This window comes from Sapajus apella, unplaced genomic scaffold (assembly GCF_009761245.1).
Source record: "Sapajus apella isolate SASKATOON/1434 unplaced genomic scaffold, GSC_monkey_1.0 scaffold3, whole genome shotgun sequence".
In the NCBI taxonomy this organism is placed as follows: Eukaryota; Metazoa; Chordata; class Mammalia; order Primates; family Cebidae; genus Sapajus; species Sapajus apella.
The window spans coordinates 29,757,863-29,776,381 of NW_022436943.1; the positions used below are offsets into that span (position 1 = coordinate 29,757,863).

General features: G+C 35.8%; 1 protein-coding gene and 1 long non-coding RNA gene across 5 annotated transcripts in view; both read left to right on the forward strand.

The window, feature by feature from the left end:
• Positions 1 to 6,327, forward strand: part of LOC116532457 — a 6,730-nt gene extending 403 nt beyond the window's left edge. Inside the window, exon 2 of the long non-coding RNA XR_004260872.1 lies at positions 66 to 6,327. This is a non-coding gene — a long non-coding RNA (uncharacterized LOC116532457). The remainder of the gene's footprint in view (positions 1 to 65) is intronic.
• Positions 1 to 18,519, forward strand: part of ZFPM2 (zinc finger protein, FOG family member 2) — a 465,431-nt gene that overhangs the window by 133,211 nt on the left and 313,701 nt on the right. The window lies entirely within an intron of this gene.

Sequence of the window (18,519 nt, forward strand, 5' to 3'; positions counted from 1 at the left end):
TGATCCACCCGCCTCGGCCTCCCAAAGTGCTGGGATTACAGGCTTGAGCCACCGCGCCCGGCTAGGTGGCTTCTTAATGAGAGAATGTGATGGAAATTTTCTATCTTTTAAGGTGGTTTTATTTTTTTTCCAAAAGGGAAGATAATCCTATCTCTTCTACAGATGACTGCATACTCTATTGACTTCCTTTTCAAATTGAGAAATCTGCATTTATCTCTTAGCGTCTACACTTAGATGCTTGAAGAATCTAGCCCAACCAACATACTATAAGTGAACCCTTTCTTGAATGAGCTGATAGCCGTGAATTTTGTGAGGAATACACATGCCAGAATTAGGAAAGTGCAAAATCCCCACCTCCCCACTAGGCTCTGTTCTCTGTACTGTTCCCTTTGTTTTTTCTGAGGACCTTGCAGTTTTGCAGAACAGCCTCCTTATCTCTCTTTGCTTTTCTCCTTGGGACTTACCTTCCACAGACCTCTTCAGACATTCTTACAGAATTGATCCCACAAGATCTCTATTTTCAATTGGTTTTATACCTTTCAATTTTATGGCCCATCCAGAACAGCTCAGTTCACTTTCTGAAGAAGAAATAAGAAAGTGTAAAATGTTACCAAATCTTCCCTCCTGTGTTTTCAATAAACCACATTTGCAGCTTCCTGTTTTATACGCTTTTACAGAAATTCTCTTTAAAAATCAAATATATGCTTATCATTATTTTAATAAATCCTCTGCTGAGTAAATGAATTTAACAGAATTGGGGGTAAAAGTTTGCAGTGATTGGTGGATGATACTGCTATTCAATAAGGAGCGCTTAAAAATAGAGCAAACACGTAAGACATTTTTCCAGTTTTCAATTTGTAAGAAAATGATTTCATTAGAGGGGAAAAAAGAGAGAGAGAAAACTATCAGTCACGATGTGGGAGAATGCAGGCTCCTGATGAGACCAGCGAGAAGACAAACTAAGTGTATGGATGCAGATTAGGCCTCAGAAGATGAGGGTGTAAAAGGGATTTAATGGTAGGGTGGATTATAGAAATCCATGTAACAATGTTAAATAATTATAGTTCCAGCCGAGATCAAAGCAGTGCTGATTGAACGCCCTCAAGCTGTTAACATGAAGTATCTTGAAGGGGAAAAAAAACCTGCCTCAAAGATTGGTCAGCCTGGGCAAACAATGTCTGTGATCTGTAGAAGTTCCAACTGTATTGAAAGCACCAATTCTGGGGAGGAAAAATGGAGGAAGCAGCCTGTTAGGAAATTTCTTCCTCTAGAGCTCTCGATCTTAAAACAGACTTTTTAGCTATTTGTAGTTTGTTTGAAAATGCTAAAAAGAAAAGTCTACCCTTTCTTTTGGAGGGCAGAGAAAAAAATATTCACTCAACCTACATCATAGATGTCGATAGAAAATTCTACAATTGATTTTTTTAATTCTTGATTTTGCCCTTTGAGGAAAATTTTACTTTCACCAAGTGTACCAGAGTGATAATGACTGTAGGTAAGGAAAACTGGAAAAAAAAATTTGTGGAAGATACATTTATCCGCAGAAGGAGCAAAAAGTATTTTGAATATAAAGAAAAAATAATGAGAATACATTTGTAATACCTCTAAGACATTAAAAAATACAGAATTATAAAACAATTGAAATTAGTTCTAAAATGAGACAGCCATTTAAATTAACCCCAATCACAAGTGTGTTGGGCAAATTGAATATAGAAGTATATTGATGTCTATGTCTGTAACTGTCTGTCTGTATATATGATAAAGTACAGAGAGCTGGTAATTTTTATAGTTTACACATGCATCTTTTATTTAGTATAAAAATGAAATTGTTTACTATTTTAAAATTACACTAAAAATGCCAAGCCAACAAATATTAAAACTAGATTTATAGAAATTATACTTGTAGACTTTTTATTATCCATTGAAAATATAGTTGATATAAATAGTTGAGCTACATAGTAACATAATGATTTGAATTCTAAAACTGAACGGCCAACTATTTGCAATGTTTTTATAATATTCCAGGTACTGTGGCTGGAATTTTACTTGGAGAGAATTAAAGCTGATATTTGAGTAAGGTGCACGGCATTTCCTGTACGGTGATCGTTTTAAGATTTAAGATGTGTAGGATCAGCTAGTCACCCCATCTGAATTTTAAAAACCTTTATGTTAGGAGATGAACTATTGATATAAGTATTCTATAAGAAATACACATTTCTTAAGCAGTTGATGATAACTTGTTAAGGGAAAATTTGGATAGACAAAATGTGAATTTTTGTATTAGAATGAATTGAAAGAAATTTTTCTTGATTCAAATACATTTGCCTAGTAACATTAAAGTAAGAGCATTTTAAAAGTGAAGACATTCTGCTGTATATCTTTTTTCTGTTATAGGAAATAGCTGATATTAAAGACAATACCTCATTAAATCTTGTGATGAGTGGTTTAACTTCATGGCTTTTCTTAGGCAAAGGTTTTATTACATTACATTACATTTTTAATATTTTAATATGAATGCATTTCCTTTGCCAAACTAATTTTTATTTTTATAGGAGGATGGATGTGTTCGCTCTTTAACATCTTTTCTCATCCTTGGAAAACATCATTTTTTATCTGTAAAATATTTTTAAATCATATTTACATGGTACCGGAAAATGATATTATAGGATTAAAGTATTTTAATGCACGTGTTGAATATTTTTAAAACAGTTTAAGCTAACAATTAAAACTTACTATAAATTAATTTCAGTAAGCCACTAGGTAATTAGTCAATTTTAAAGTTTCTCACATTTTTAAATTTGGGATGTTAGTGATATTCTAAAGTGAGTTATATATTTAACAACTGAATAATTTGTTTATTTTCACTTCTTTTTATTGTTCCTTTTAATTTAAATGTTCACAAACTGTATTTTTCATTGTAATTCTCATAGGTCCTTCTACAACAGAGGTTTACACGATACAGAAGGGGTTCATTAACTGCCAAGTCACCTGTCCAGAAATGTTAATTTAATTTGAAAGTTAAATTGTTTTGTTTGTTTGTTTGTTTAAAGTAATATGATTCTACCCCACGTAGCAGTACATACTTGAGAGTAAATGCCAGGTGAAATGATTTTCTAAAATTGTCTTACTTTTTTTTTTTTTAATTTGAGGAAGTTTTTTATTCTAAGGATACAGACATCTTATGACTATTGATGAGTTCAGTACCATACAAAAATTCTGATATTATAATAGGGTGGAAAAGCCTAAAATTTTTATTCTTATAAAACTGGTTTCAAATCCTCATTCAGTGCTTGATTACTTATGAACTGAGTGACTATGGACATTTTGCCTCATTGCCCAAAGTTTCAGTTTCATCATGGAAATAATGCTTACCTTCTGTATCTCTTGTGAGCATTAAACAAGGTCAAGTGAAATATCATATGTATTTCTTCCCAGCCAGGCTGCAAGACTGGGTAGATGGAGGACTCTCATGAGAACTGCCCCTCACCTCTTACTATTGAAGACATAGGATGGTGAAGTTTCTGTGAGAGCTCTGACCTTGAGCCCCACAATTCTTAAGTATATTTATTCCAATACAACTTATTTTTACTAAAGTGAAATTTAGGAAGCTTGAAATGAGAGTGACTTTGTCCAAGTACTTTTATGTCTCAGATCCTCAGTTTTCCCACAAGCAAATGGGGATGATAATAGCTACTGCGGTGCTTAAAGTGGATCTTAAATAAAAGGACCCACGAGATACTTATGCCCAGCCCATAGAGGTGCTCAGTTATTGCTTTTGTTATCATAGTCACAGACTACTGGAAATAACTGGCTTTTTAGAAATATTAACCCTAGAAAGTTAGGAAATCTTCACTGAATTTCTTATATGAAACAGGAATTCTGCTAGACCCTGAGATACTGTGATCAGTAGGACAGGTGTGATCTCTGACCTCAGAAGGCCTGCACTTTACTATGGAATGCTGTTTAAAATTCAGGTAGCTACCATACCACCATTAAATATATCAAAGCATTTTTAAACAGTGGTTATTTCAATGAATATAAAAGTAATAGGCTAAGTCTTTGAAGAAAATAAAAAGAGTGATTAGATACACACACATGTATATACACAACATAATAAAAATGAGTGTTCCTATGCATTAAAATATGCTACCCCTAGTCTCCAAGTCTCTTTGCCCTGGCCATAATTAAAATCTGTATGCATAAAAAAGAGACAGTGATTTGGGATTCATTGGAAGAGAAAGAATGATTTGGCAAAAACTGGTCACCTTCAATTTCAAACTTTTCTCACTTTATTACTGCTCTAAAATGTTCTAAAGAAAACCCCTCATTTTCTCAACACCAGTCTGTCTCCCCCATCACTCATGTCCCCTATCTCATTGTTCTTAGTTGGGCCCTCTTATCACTCCTCCTAGCCCCCACTTTATCGTCCTTGTTAAACAAACCATCCTTACTTCCTTGGTGTCAGGCCTCCTAGATATACCATTCTCTTTAGCATTTAACCAAGTACATTTTTCTCCATTGTCGCTTGCTAATCTTGTGTCTCCCTGAGGACTCTTCCCAGAGGCACTTGACACTGGCCTGCCATTTTCTCTCTTTCCTCTTGGAGTTCCACCTTCTCTGCTGCCACATTGCACTTGTGGCCATTACCCTGTAACCTCATGGCCTCTTCTGATCAGGAAATAATGTCCTTCTTCATATGCATCAACCGTCTTATACAGCCACATTTTATCACTCAGAATTGTTACATACTTAGACATTCCTTTCTCTGTGTATAACTGGCTGTGTGTTTCCTTGCGACCTCAGTGAGGAATCTACGCAGCTCCTGGATTCATTTTCAGTATTACTCAGTCTCAGCTCCATAACCTCCCATTTCAATATTACTCTTGTTAGTACCTTCAGTGGCCTTGACCTCTGTGCATCTGGCTTATCATTGCTTTACTGGGAGATGGGGAGTAGATAGTCTTTATACCCTATACCTAAATCACCAGGAAAAATAATAGCTTAGATGCATTAGTGAGCATTTATTATGTATATGAGGCACTGTGCCAGACACGAAGCAGCATCTCAGACAATCCCCTCAACACTCTAAGGCCCCAAAAAAATCTTTTTGTTGGCATTATTGCAAATTCAAGTACTACTAGGCATTTTATTGATTGCCTGATAACCTTGTATAGAAATCTCCACGATAATGGTTCTAAAACTCTCCAGTCTTTGAATCATTAATCCTCTTTCCTCACTGCTTTATTTTCAACTACTTTTTTGAATATGGAGCAGTTATTTTTTATGTGAGAGATTTTTTCCTGAAGACCTTTCTAAATTCAAATTCTCACTTGTCCCATAGGGGGAAAAGTGGTGGGGCAGCCCAGAGAGCTCTTTAGAGCACACAGATCTGGAAACATTGTAGCTTAGAGGTTTTGAAACCACTTTGATCATGGAGCCATGTCACCAGAATTTTTTCCTATTATCCTTGCCCACTTATATAATAAATTTTTCCAACTTCAAGGTGAATCTGCTTTAATGTTGCTTTTAATTTTCTCAGTATGATCTCCAATACTTCAGAGTGTTCACTCTTAAATTAATTGCTGCTTGTGATTAAAAGAAGATGGCTTCACTCTTATGTGAGGATTTCCTGTAATGATCTCTTCTGTTTTACATCTCTTTACTCTCTCTTATTTTTCCCCTTTCTATCTCTCAATCTCCTGCTCCTTTTTATGATTGCAACTCCCATCTTTCTTTTTTCTTCAGTTTCTACCTAGCCAGTTTCTTGTCTACTTGCTCATCATTGCCCTCCAGGTGGCATATTCATTCATGCATGCATTCAAACAATGTTTCTTGAGCACTGACTGTGTGGAGGGCCAGACTGACTGGCCTCAAATACTGGTTTCATCACATTCTAGCTCTGAGACTGAGCAAATCCTTCAATCTTTATGTGCCTCAGTTTCCTTATCAGTAAAACAAGAATAATAGTAATTGTATCAGTGATAAATGCTAACGTGTGTTGTGAACTTACCATATTCCAGTAGGTTTTAAACATTTTATGTGTGTTAACTCATTTAGTCTCATAGAACACTATGATGGGATTCTGTTATTAAGCCCATGTTTTGTGCATGAATTATATATTTTCATAATTTGCTCAAAAATCACAAAGCCGCATAGCTCATCAGAGGGTTGAATGAACTCATTCATATAAAGGGCATAACAAAGTGCCTGGCACAGAATAAATGCTCAAAAACATTTATCTAATGTAATTATTATTGTCTTTATAAATATTCCCGATTTACTACCCAGTAAGTACTTAAAATATTAGCTGTTGTTAATGATAATGACGTGTAAGGCACCATGCTACCCGCCATGAGTGCAAAAGCTGTGTCAATACAATGGGTATTTTCAAAAAACAATATATTAAAGAACTTTCAAAAATAACTTATTTTCTCTTCCTCTCTACTTTTCTCCACTTCTTCCCCCACCAGCTCCTCCTTTTCTTCCTCCTCCGCCTTTTAAATTTCTTTTTTGAGAGAGATGGATAGCATAGGGCTTGGTAACACAGTCAGGAGCCAGGACACCTGACTTATTTCACATCTTGACTCCTGCTATTTAGTTGGATGACCTTTGAAAAGTAAATTAATGTTGTTGTGCCTCAGTATTTTCATCAACGAAATGGGCCAATATTATGTCTATCTTGTAAGATTACTAGGAATATGAGATGTCTTCATACTTGTGAATCACAGAGAATGGTACCTGGGGATGGTAAACACAATGGAAGTGGTAGCTTGTTTGTCTCTGTGTTTACTTAACTACAAATATAAATGTAAAGAGCTTTTATTGTACACCTTGGGAGGCCATGGTGGGCAGATCACCTGAGGTCAGGAGTTCAAGACCAGCCTGGCCAACATGGTGGAACCCTGTCTCTATTAAAAATACAAAAATTAGCCAGATGTGGTGGAACGTGCCTATAGTTTTAGCTATTTGGGAGATGGGAGGCTGAGGCAGGAGGATAACTTGAACCTGGGAAGTGAAGGTTGCAGTGAGCTGAGATTGTGCCACTGCACTCCAGCCTGGGTGACAGAGCAATACTCCATATCCCCCCCCCAAAAAGATGGTTTTTACTAGATATTTCATTGATGATATTAGCTATTTATTGTGTTATGTTCCATATTTTGAATTTTAAATTTTTATATATTTTATACTTTTCCTCTTAAAATTACTAAATTCAGAATTATTTTAAATTTCCTATTGCTATTAATATTTCATATAAATAATGGCTCATATTTGAAAAAAGGTTCATTACCTCTACTCCATGAGGTATGGGTTTTGTTTGACTGCTTATTTTGTATTGAAAATCTTTCTTCTGCAAATCTTGTTAGAAATACTTTCTGACTATTCCTTTAACTTTTCTTTATCTGACAGTTTCATTCTGTTCATGATTCCTACACTGTGTTAGGAATATTCTCCTGTTTGATCATTTCCATCTCTGAATTTTCTTGGCAAACTGTGAATATGTTCAGTCTCAGCTTCAGGACAGATTTGCACAGTGATGTTTTTCTGTATACATGACTGGTATACATTTATTGAGTCCTTGCTAGATTTGGGGCCACAAAGATGAACAAAATATGCCATTTGTAGCTTACGTTGCTCACTGTGTGGAAGACAGCAAAAACATACCTCATTTGAATTTGTCATGGTTGACACTATTTTAGGAGTCTAATCAAAATCCCGTGGGAACACCAAGAAGGTAATCAATCTTTTTTCAGTCTAAAGTGGTACCACTTTATCACTTAAAGATTGGGCAAAAACTTCTTGGAGGGGAAGGGTATAGCTTACTCAGCTAATTTATGGCAGGATTAACCTGGTGTCAAGTCTATCATCAGTATGTAGATTGTGGCTGGCCAGGCACTAATGTTTCTCTCAAAGATTCAGCTCAGAACATTGGGGTTTGAGGGTGGTGAGTTGGAGGAGGTAGACGGTATGCAAGCGGAACCCTTTATATCCTCTCCAAATCCAAATAGAAATCTGCTTGTTGAGAAAGTCTTTATAAGTTCTCTGCTGATACCAGCTATTCTCAACTTATTGCTGAGAATTTCAGTTCTTACTAGAGCATAAGTTCTGCTTAATTATAACTCTATCAGAACACTTACTAAATTCCAATGCACCTGCATGGTTTCCTTATCATAAAAATAATTTAAACCGCCAGGGTTTGACCTTCTCACAGAATCATTTGGATTATTACCCAAGACCCCAATTTTCTATCCCAGTGTTTCAAAAAATGTGGTCGGTGGATTACTTGAGCACCATCCCAGATAAACTAAATCATAAAATGTATAAAATTTTATGCAGGATGATCTCTGAGAACCTATATAGACACCTGCAAAATAAACTGGAGGCCACTGAGCCTTAATGGTCCTATACTTGGCAGAGCTTGTGATAAAAAAGTAGATAGTACACCAGTATGCTTGCAAAGAATCAAAATAATAATTATTGTATAGTTTTAAGCATAAGCAGAGTTATCCGTCTCATTACTTGCATGGTACTACCAAGTTAAAACATTCAGGCTACTCTGGAATCTAAAATAACTACATTATCAATTCAGTGCTTCATTCAAGTAAGTATCCCTGATGGTTTACTTAGGAAATATTTTATTTTTCACCAACATCACAGAAGGCATGTTATTGAATCCTTAGTTATAGGTAACACAACTTAGTCCCTACAAGTGGAGAACAATATAATATGGAAAGGTAACTGACCTCTGACTTCTGAACACTCCTTGCATTTTGCATTTGTTATCCATTTGATTTCATTCACCCGGAATATGTCTGTCCCCTCCTCTCCTAAACTGACTTTTTTTTTTTTTTAAAGAAACCAGATCTTACTTTGTCACTCAGGATGGAATACAATGGCTAGATCATAGCTCACTACAGCCTGGACCCCCTGAGCTCAAGTGATCTTCACACCTCAGTCTTCTGAGTGGCTAGGACTACAGGCACACACCACCATGCCTGGATGATTTTTTAAAAAATTTTTGTAGAGGTGGGATGTCACTATGTTGCTGAGGCTGGTCTTGAACTCCTGGCCTTAAGTGATCCTCCTGCTTTGGCCTCCCAGTGTGTTGAGATTAGCCGTGAACTGAGGTCATAGGCCTGAACCACTGTGCCTGGCCTAACACATCTTTTAGGATCCAGCTCAGGATCTCCTATGATCTTTCTCTCTTTCGGGGGGACCTCATGACAACAGTAGTTTATACAACTCATTTAGTAAGTAATTAAATGCCATTTTGTGACATTGTGTATCTTAAATTGTAAATTGATGTTTATATTCTTATTTTAACTATTTTACATGCTTATATCTTCTTTCCCTAACTAACTGACTACCTCTTTATTTACATAATAATTCCTACTACAGTGACTCAAACACAGTAGATGCTCAGTAAATATTTAGTGATTTCAGATTTATTTAATTCTGGTGCCTTAAGAGAGGAAAGAAAAGAATCAACTCTGCTGCAGAAGACTTGAAGAGAACCCCAGACAGGGTTTATAAGCCATTGAGTTAAGATTCCTATTTAACAATCTTTTATATCCAGGGGAAACACCAACAGAGTAATAGAATTAAATAAATGCATTTCTCCTCCACGTCCAAAGCCTTCAGAAATATAGATTCTTAGAGAAAGTACATTGTATTAATACATCAGCTATCTATGCGTACATATGCAAATATGTGTTAATATGTGAGTGTGTATATATAAATATAGGTATGTACACACACAAATATACAAATAATATATAGTACACACATACACATGTGCAAACACACTAGTTTTCAATAGTGGGGAGAGAATATAATTTACTCTATGGCTTAGTTTTGCAGCTTAGATTGGAAAAGTTCCAAAGCACTTACAGGGCTCTGCTTCCTTAAACAGGCCACCCTGCCATATGGCAGTTTTACTACTGTGGTGGTTTAGTTGTAATTGATTTATTTTAGATGATGATGATATACTTGATAGTCCATTAACAAAGTGACTAAGCGAGGTTCTTAACTACTGGATATGCTCCCGTATAAAATCTAAGATTTTTGTTTTTAGTTTTCTGTTCAGTCTTTGTTTCTGTCTCTCTTTGCCTCTGTGTTTTTATATCTGAAATTCCCATGCCAGGGGAAAATGTCAGTGGGAATGTATTTTGAGTCATTTTGTTTTAAGGTTGATAAAAAGTTATTATGTTAGTCTTCCATTTTCAATCCAGCTACAAATAGCTACAAATTTCAGTCCAGCTACAGCTAGCTCTCATTTACCTATCTTGACAGCCATCAGGAAGAGTGAAGCCACTGTGATTTAAATAACGTAATTGCTCCAACAGTTTAAAGCATTATCAACATTTTTAACTAAGTTGCTGGTGAGAAGAAAAAAATCAAAAGATTTGTGATTTCCTTTTCACTTTTCCTTTCATTAGGTAATTAATAAGTTAAAAAATTAGCAAGGACAACTATCTTAAAAAGTATAACCTTTTAAATATAAAAAAGAATGAGAATTCTATGGATAGTTTATATCACTTATTATCTTATAATCTAATTTTATAGTCAATGATTAGCTATCATTCATTTGCTAATATGCAGTTACATAGTAATTTGCAAACCTAATAGGTGAATATTTAAAATCAAAGCCATTAAAAACATCTTATGATTAGGTGAGTGTAGAAGTGATTGTGTGGGAGACTGTGGTTTTAAAAACATCCATCACAGATGAATTCATCTCTTGTGAATTCAAGCATAACAAACATCTTTAGCTTCTTCTTTCTTACCACAGCTTCCCAGGCCTATCTCCCTCAGGGAAACCCACTTCCTGGGCCTTAGGGCTTCTCCAAAGCACCTTATTCTGTGATTCAGTAGTCTGTATCAGTTCAGTCAAAATAAAAGGACATCCATATAAGCAAATAAAATGTGAATTTAATACAAAGTTCCTGATTTATTGAAAAACGTTGACTAAAAGTACTTCATTTCTTTTACAGCGGCAATAAAGAGAGTTTACAGTTAGTAGCATATAACTGAGAGGAGTGACAAATTTGGTACTTAAAAAATATTTAGGTTAAAAACAACCTTGTCACTTCTACTAAGTCATTTTTAGAGCGTAATCATTTTAATTCTTCCCCCTCTAATTTTATAACCACAAGACAACCTTTCCAAGGAAAATCCCTAACCTCTTGTAAAGATCCTCTCTGCTTCTCATTGTTACGACCCCTCAACCAACGATTCACTTGAAGTTATGTTTGACCTAAAAATTGGGAAACACTTTGGTGCTGTCTCTTGGTACCCTGTGCTCATAAATAAATATCATCAATCCTAAACAGCTTGACTGTACAAGTTTAACATAAAACCTTTGATTGTTAGCAGAGATCAAGTGTTTGAACTGTGTAGTGCTTGTGATTTGCTGAGGAAATGTTAAGTGTCCAGTCACAATGCTACAGCCAAAGAAAATTTGCAAATGCCAAAAGATTTAAGTGGAGGAAGCAACTGGCCTGGATTTAAGATAAATTTGGATATGCATGGTTACAAATTTCAATATGAATTAGAAAAGCATTTTTAACATAGTCTCTGGAAGTATTTAGGGAATTTTTTTTTTTTTTTTTCATGTGAATAAGCGGTGAAAACAAAGTTCTTCAGCTGTTAACTTTTAACAGCAGAAATTTTATCAATTAACTTATTGAAATAGAGAAAACATATCTTGCAAGCAACTTTTAATTTTCACATCTAATTTTGGGATTCATTTCAAAAAACAGGAGTTTCCAAAAATGAGTCATGAAAAGACAAGAAAGTGGTGCCCAAAGTGAGATGCACTTCATGAATATGTATGCAACTTTATAAAACAACAGATAGCCAGAGCTATCGAGTCAGAGTTTCATGGACTAGCATTGGTCATCTTGAAACCTCTATGAGAAATTTTGATGTGCAGCTAAGAGTCACGTTAAAGCACTTGTCATAAATATTTGTTTTGGATAATGCCATGAACTTCTATTTTGTAGTGCAAATATGACTTTTAGTTGCTCTTAAAATGGTTTTCCTCAAAGCCATTTGATTACCTCCCCATTACTCTCCCATAGTTCACTAGAACAGGTATCTCCAACCTTTGGACCCCAGACTGCTACAGGTCCATGGCCTGTTAGGAGCAGGGCTACACAGTAGGAGGTGAGTGGTGGGGGAGTGAGCATTACCGCCTGAGCTCTGCCTCCTGTCAGATCAGTGGCAGCCTCAGATTCTCAAAGGATCGTGAATACTATTGTGAACTAAAGAATCCAGTTTGCACTCTCGAGAATTTAACTAATGCCTGATGATCTCAGGTGGAACAGTTTCTTCCCAAAACCATCCCACTCCTCCCCAGGTCCAAGGAAAAATTTGCGAGAAACCAGCCTCTAGTGCCAAAAAGGCTGGGGACCCCTGCTCTAGAGGCTGTCTTCTGTCATAACACTTTCCATCCTTGAGGTTAGTGTCATACGCAATTGTTGATCTTCTCTTAATTGAATGGAAGTGACATGGGATGAGAACCTTGTCTATCTTGCTTACCTTATTATTACTAGTAATTTGCATAGTATATGGCCCATAATGGTGAATTAATGTTTATTGAATAAATACAGAACTTAACCTATTGCTTCTTTTGCATTTTGCTTTTAAAAATACTTTTTTTTTTTTTTTTTTTATTGCTCTTTTAGCCAGGCTGGAGTGCAGTGGTGTGATCTCGGCTCACTGCAGCCTCCACCTTCTGGGTTCAAGTGATTCTCCTGCTTAGCCTCCTGAGTAGCTGGGACTACAAGTGCATGCCACCATGCCAGGTTAATTTTTGTATTTTTGTGTTGCAAGGAGCCTACGAGTCTGACTATTTCATAGTACTACGAAGGGGTTTACATCCTTGAGCACAACGTTTATGGTAACAGAACCTAGGTCACCCTGCACTGGAACATGAGGCATGGGGAAGCCTTCCTCTCAGAGGCCTCCTGCAGCCTTCTGCTGTTTGTTCCTTGTTTATATGTTACTCATAACCAATTTGTGTAGGCACTCTGTAAGTCCTTTCTCCTTTACAGTGTTTCCCAACATGATAGTGGATTGTTGGTATGTTTTTCAAGAATTTTGGAAATTGATTAACTTGTGCTAAATATCGAGCAACAGTGAAATAATTTCAGTTAACTGATTTCTTTTGGTTAACAACCATATGGGTAGGTAATTTAAAGCTATCCACCCTAAGATTTATCAAATTAAATATTAATAGTAGTTTGTGAGTAGAAAAAATAAAACGATTTTATAGAATAATACCTAATGATTTTCTAACCATAACTTCTCCTAAAACATAGTTATTCGTAACAATCTTGAGAAAGATAGTGTGACGATGTTTTATGTTCATTTGTGTTACACAATAGATCTTCCTTTCTACCAAGGTGGAAACTTAGATCCAAATAACTTGCATGCCTTTTTCAAGGTTCTATAATGAGTTCGTAGAATATCTGGGCCTAGAAACTGGGTCTCTAACTTACTTTAAAGTCTACTTTGCATTATCCCACTGCTCGTAGGGTTTTCTGCTTCAGGTCACTCGGGATTAAGGTTGGTATTCATCACCATTTTCCTTCAGGCACAGTGCAGTTACTTCAGTGGTAAGGATTGTTTAATTTTGGCTCCAGGGGAAATGAGATTTTTCAAGTCTAGGAACTTAGAACTCTAATCCAAATTTGCAAAACAACAGTGAGTCTTTTGACATAACTCTACTTCATTGTTTTCCTAATTAGACATCTTCCATTTCAAATGCAGCTGACCATGGGAATGGAAGTGCACACACTTCAGTTCAAGTGGCAGCATCTAGCCCCTGTACTTTCTGACCCTGTGGTTTGGATAATTGCTTTAGCTTCTCTAGTGTAGTGTTTTTTCATTTACTAACATCAACATGGGTTAAAACTAACGTGAAGGTTGAATGATAATATATGTTGAACTTCCTATGTAAATTATGCTGAAAAAATACTATTTGGACTTGTTTAAAAATGGAAGTTTCTACTTATCCAACTTTATAGGAATGGAATGTGTCAAAAGAAGTGACTGTCTTCTACTCTCTCCAAGACCTGGTGAGACTGGACACATACTTAAAATGCCAGAGCCAGGGATAGCTACACTAATACATCTCCTAATGGTCCTGATTCATTCTGGGAATTAGCTGGGTGGGCTGGGAGCAGGGTTTCATCACTCATCCTTGTAGTTTGAGGCTTCTTAATGACACGGAACTTTACATTTCATAAAATCTGAGTTAAATAAGAGTGTTAATACTGAGAGGTATGTTAGAGCCACAGAGACTATAGATTTGCAAGCCTCTTCTTTGTAAATATTAATTCTATAGGTGCAGAATGGGGCGTGGGATTAGACATTTTTAATAAGCATCTCTTTTCCTAAACTGGCTCTGGTCATTCTGCTGGGTGTAAGAAGCACTGCCTTGGAAGACATGGACTTCTTCAAACTCCTGATCAGTATTCAATTATCCTACTCCAGCAAGGATTCCCCTCTGGGTGAGGATTTTGTGGAATGCAACTAATGTATAGCGTGTTTTAAGCCCCATCACATTTAGCTGAGAATAAAGAAGATAATACATGAATTTTTACCTCTTTTCTGGTTACTCTTCATAATAATGCAATATATAGTCTAGAAAAATATGGAAATCCACATGTGCACCCACACATTTTTTTTTTTTTTTTGAGACAGAGTCTCGCTCTGTTGCCAGGCCAGAGGGCAGTGGCACTATCTCTGCTGACTGCAACTTCTGCCTCCCGGGTTCAAGCGATTCTCCTGCCTCAGCCTCCCGAGTAGTTGGGAAGACAGGCATGTGCCACCACACCAGCTAATTTTTGTTTTTAGTAGAGATCGTGTTTCACAATGTTGGCAAGGATGGTCTTGATCTCATGACCTTGTGATCTGCCCACCTTGGCCTCCTAAAGTGCTGGGATTACAGGTGTGAGTCACCACACCCAGCCGGAAATATTTTTTACAGAAAGTATAACTATCTCTTTTAAGTGCTGTTCTCACAGGTCACAAAATCCTGAATTTTGTTTCATAATCTTAGCTGACAATGGTAATGACTCTGATTTGTCTTACTGTGAGGTTAATTTTATATTGACGCAATGTTAGGATATTCTTATTGAAGTTTAACATTCAGACCAATTTGTGGAAGCTAATGTCATTATGAGAAAACTAACGAGACGTGCAGGTGTTTCATTTTATTTCCCTCTTACCATCCTTCAGAAGTGGCAGAAATAGATATTTCTATTGTCTTTAAAACTTCTTGTTTTAATTTTTTCCTAGTAAACAATTTTTTTAAGACTATAAAATACCTGAGGGCAGATACTTTTTTTAAAAAGTCGATGTTACTCCTTTCTGGCTTCTAATTCTACACCGTGTACACAGAAGGTAGTGGCCAAAAATGTGCAAATTCTTGGAAAACATTTAAATAATGTGATAATGTGATAAGTTCTATAATTAGTTTTAAGATAAATGCAGTTTTGTTAAAGTCTGTGTAACCAGTGAAACATTTAATACTACCATTTTTGAAGAACAATGATTAGGAATCAGCCATTATAAACAAGGAAGAAATTGTTGGAAGAACTTGTTGCATTTCTGTTTTTGCAGCTCATTGGCTTCATTGTTATTGGAAGTGAAAGACTATTTGTTATTTCAGGGAGTGAAAGCCATTAGAAGCCTATTTGTATGAGAGAATCTACAATATTGGTTTTCTGTAACCTGGGATATGTTGTGAAACATGTTTACAAAAATTATGATTTCAGGCTTGGTGATCATTTTTTTTTCAAATGATAGCTAGTACTTTGCCAGATCTGTAATGTAAAATTCAGCCGATTTTTCCATGTATCAGATACCATGTATATGTTAAAGTGTTTTTCTGTTTCAATGCTGTTTTTATTACATTGCATAAATCAAGGAATTGAAAGGCTAGTGAGTCACTTGAACTTCCTGTTGAGCATCAAATAGTGGTAGGTAACCAGCAGCTGTAAGCTCAGTTATTGCTGCAATAATCTTTTGAGAGTGGGTGATTATGGTAGTACATTGTTTTCTTGTCAGCATTTTTCTCATAGGTAGCTGCTCTTAGCTTCATTTGACTAATGGAAATTTTAAATTCTGCTTCATGGTCCACAGGGGAGTAGAGAGCAACCATATATTTTATGCCCAGGTTTTTGAACTGCATGGTGCTTGAAAGAAAAGAGCAGCATTTACCCAGGAAGCATTGGTGCCTGATCTAATTTGCCACTTCTTTCTTCCTTTCAGAATCATTTCATCTTCCCATGCCTGCATTCATGCATGTATCTTCCACTTACATGGCAGCTATATTGCATAACTCTGCACTACGAATATATCTAAACAGCCTCACGTGGTTTCACTAGTATCATTGTAGAGTCCAGGTGCATGTGTTACTGCAGAGAAAGTAAGTTACATAATGTGCAAACTATTTCTACTCTTTCCTTTTAGTAAACTAGACTTATATTTTCCTCTTTAACCAAAAAGCATTTACTGAACTCATACAAGGGTGGACTACAAACTAGAATGTAAAATTAATCCAAGAAAAAAGGCATATTCTGTAAAAGTTGAAAACAGCCCTTTGCAGAGAGAAGAAATATTTTCTTAAATTATAACTGCAGACAATATGTGTTTCCTGAATTAGGGGATGATGGCACTGTGGGATTACAGTTTTTAAAAAATCCAGTTCACAAAAGTGGTAGCAAAGGTCAGAGTCAAATTGGTTTAGTGCAGACTAGGAGAGCATGTTATATGATAGTGGGGGAACATGTCACATCATACTTGCAGCATACTTCTAAAAAGTTGATCTACATTGTTTCCCTCAATTTTCACTATTTGTTTTGCTCCACTGTATTAATCTGCTTGAGCGTCTATAACAAAATTCCTTGGACTGTGTAACTTAAATAACTGAAATTTATTTTCTCCCAGTCCTAGAGGCTGGATGCCCAAGGTCAGGGTGCCAGCATGGTCTCGTTTGTGGTGGGGGCTCCCTTCCTGGCTTGCAGATGGCTACCTTCTAGTTGTGTGCACACATGGCCTATTCTCAGTTTGTGCACACGGGAAGAACAGGTGCTCTGGTTTCTCTTCCTCTTCTTATAAGAATTCTAATCCTATGCAGTCAGGCTCCTACCTTTATGAGCGAATGTAACCATAATTACTCCCATAAAGGCCCTATATTCAAGTCTGTCACAATGGGAATTAGGGCTTCCACATAGGGGGACACAAGTCAGTCCATAGCAACTACCAATGGATCTGTTCAGTGAATGGTATTAATATAGTAAGAATATATCTTAAGTAGATAAGTTAGCATGTAGTTGATACCCAGGTAAGAAGGGGACAGCAATCCCTTTATTAGATTGACCTCTATTAAGCCCAGACCAGACTGTCAGTGTTGGATGCAGTCACAAACTAACTCAAGTTAGTGTGTGCTGGAGCACAAACACAAGCTTAAAATAACATCATCAGCAACAACAGCCACTTATTGCCACAAATAATGAGAAAAATCCCAATTTGAATTTGACTTCTGAGTAAGTCAAATTTGTGGCTGAGTGAATGGGCAGCTATCAACATTATATATATGCACTGAAGTAATCTGTATCCCTTATTATTAACAATTTGGTTGTTCAGATTGTCTAATGTTTTTCTGCCTGATTTACCAATTATGACAAAAGGTGTATTTTCATATTCCATCATGACAATGGATTTGTCAGCCTTTCTCTTGTAATTCAATATATTTTTACTTTATGTATTTTAAGGCTATTCCATCAAGTGCATAGAAGTCAATTTTTATTTCTTAGTGAATTATTAATTCAATAATTATCTCACTCTCTGTATCCTTAATAATGATTTTTTGGGCCATAATTCTATTTACTCTGATATAATATCTTTCTTATACACATCCTCTATTCCTCTTCCTCTTCTCTTTTTTAGGTGTACTTTGTGGATATAGCATGTAGGCAGATTTTTTTAAAAAATTAATTCAGATGCATGGTCCATTAACTAGATACTTTCTTCTCTTTGCATTTATTGTTACTACTGATCTAGTTCTACTTATTTTTACCATATAACATGATATACCTTTTTAAATTCTTTTTTCTTCTTTTCACAAACTTCGTTATCAACTTTTAAAAAATAACTTTTTTCCCCTCTATCAACTTAGAAGACATAAATTTTATTTGTTTTTTAGTGATTTTTAAAAAATGTTTATTTTCATATTTCCCATCATAGCAAAATCTATCATTAATCAACATCTATAGTGTTATTCCAAATGATGCACAAGCTTTAGAATCATTTAATCTCTAGGACACCCTCCTATTTTACATCAATTTGTTTCCTAATATTTTAGAAATTTGCAATTATTGTGTTTTATATGAAATGGTTATTTAGATGCATTCTTGTGTTTACCTGCTTATTTACCTGCATTCTTGTTCACTGTTGATACTTGTATCTCATTTCTTTAATTTCTTTCTTTTCCCTCCCTTCCTCCCA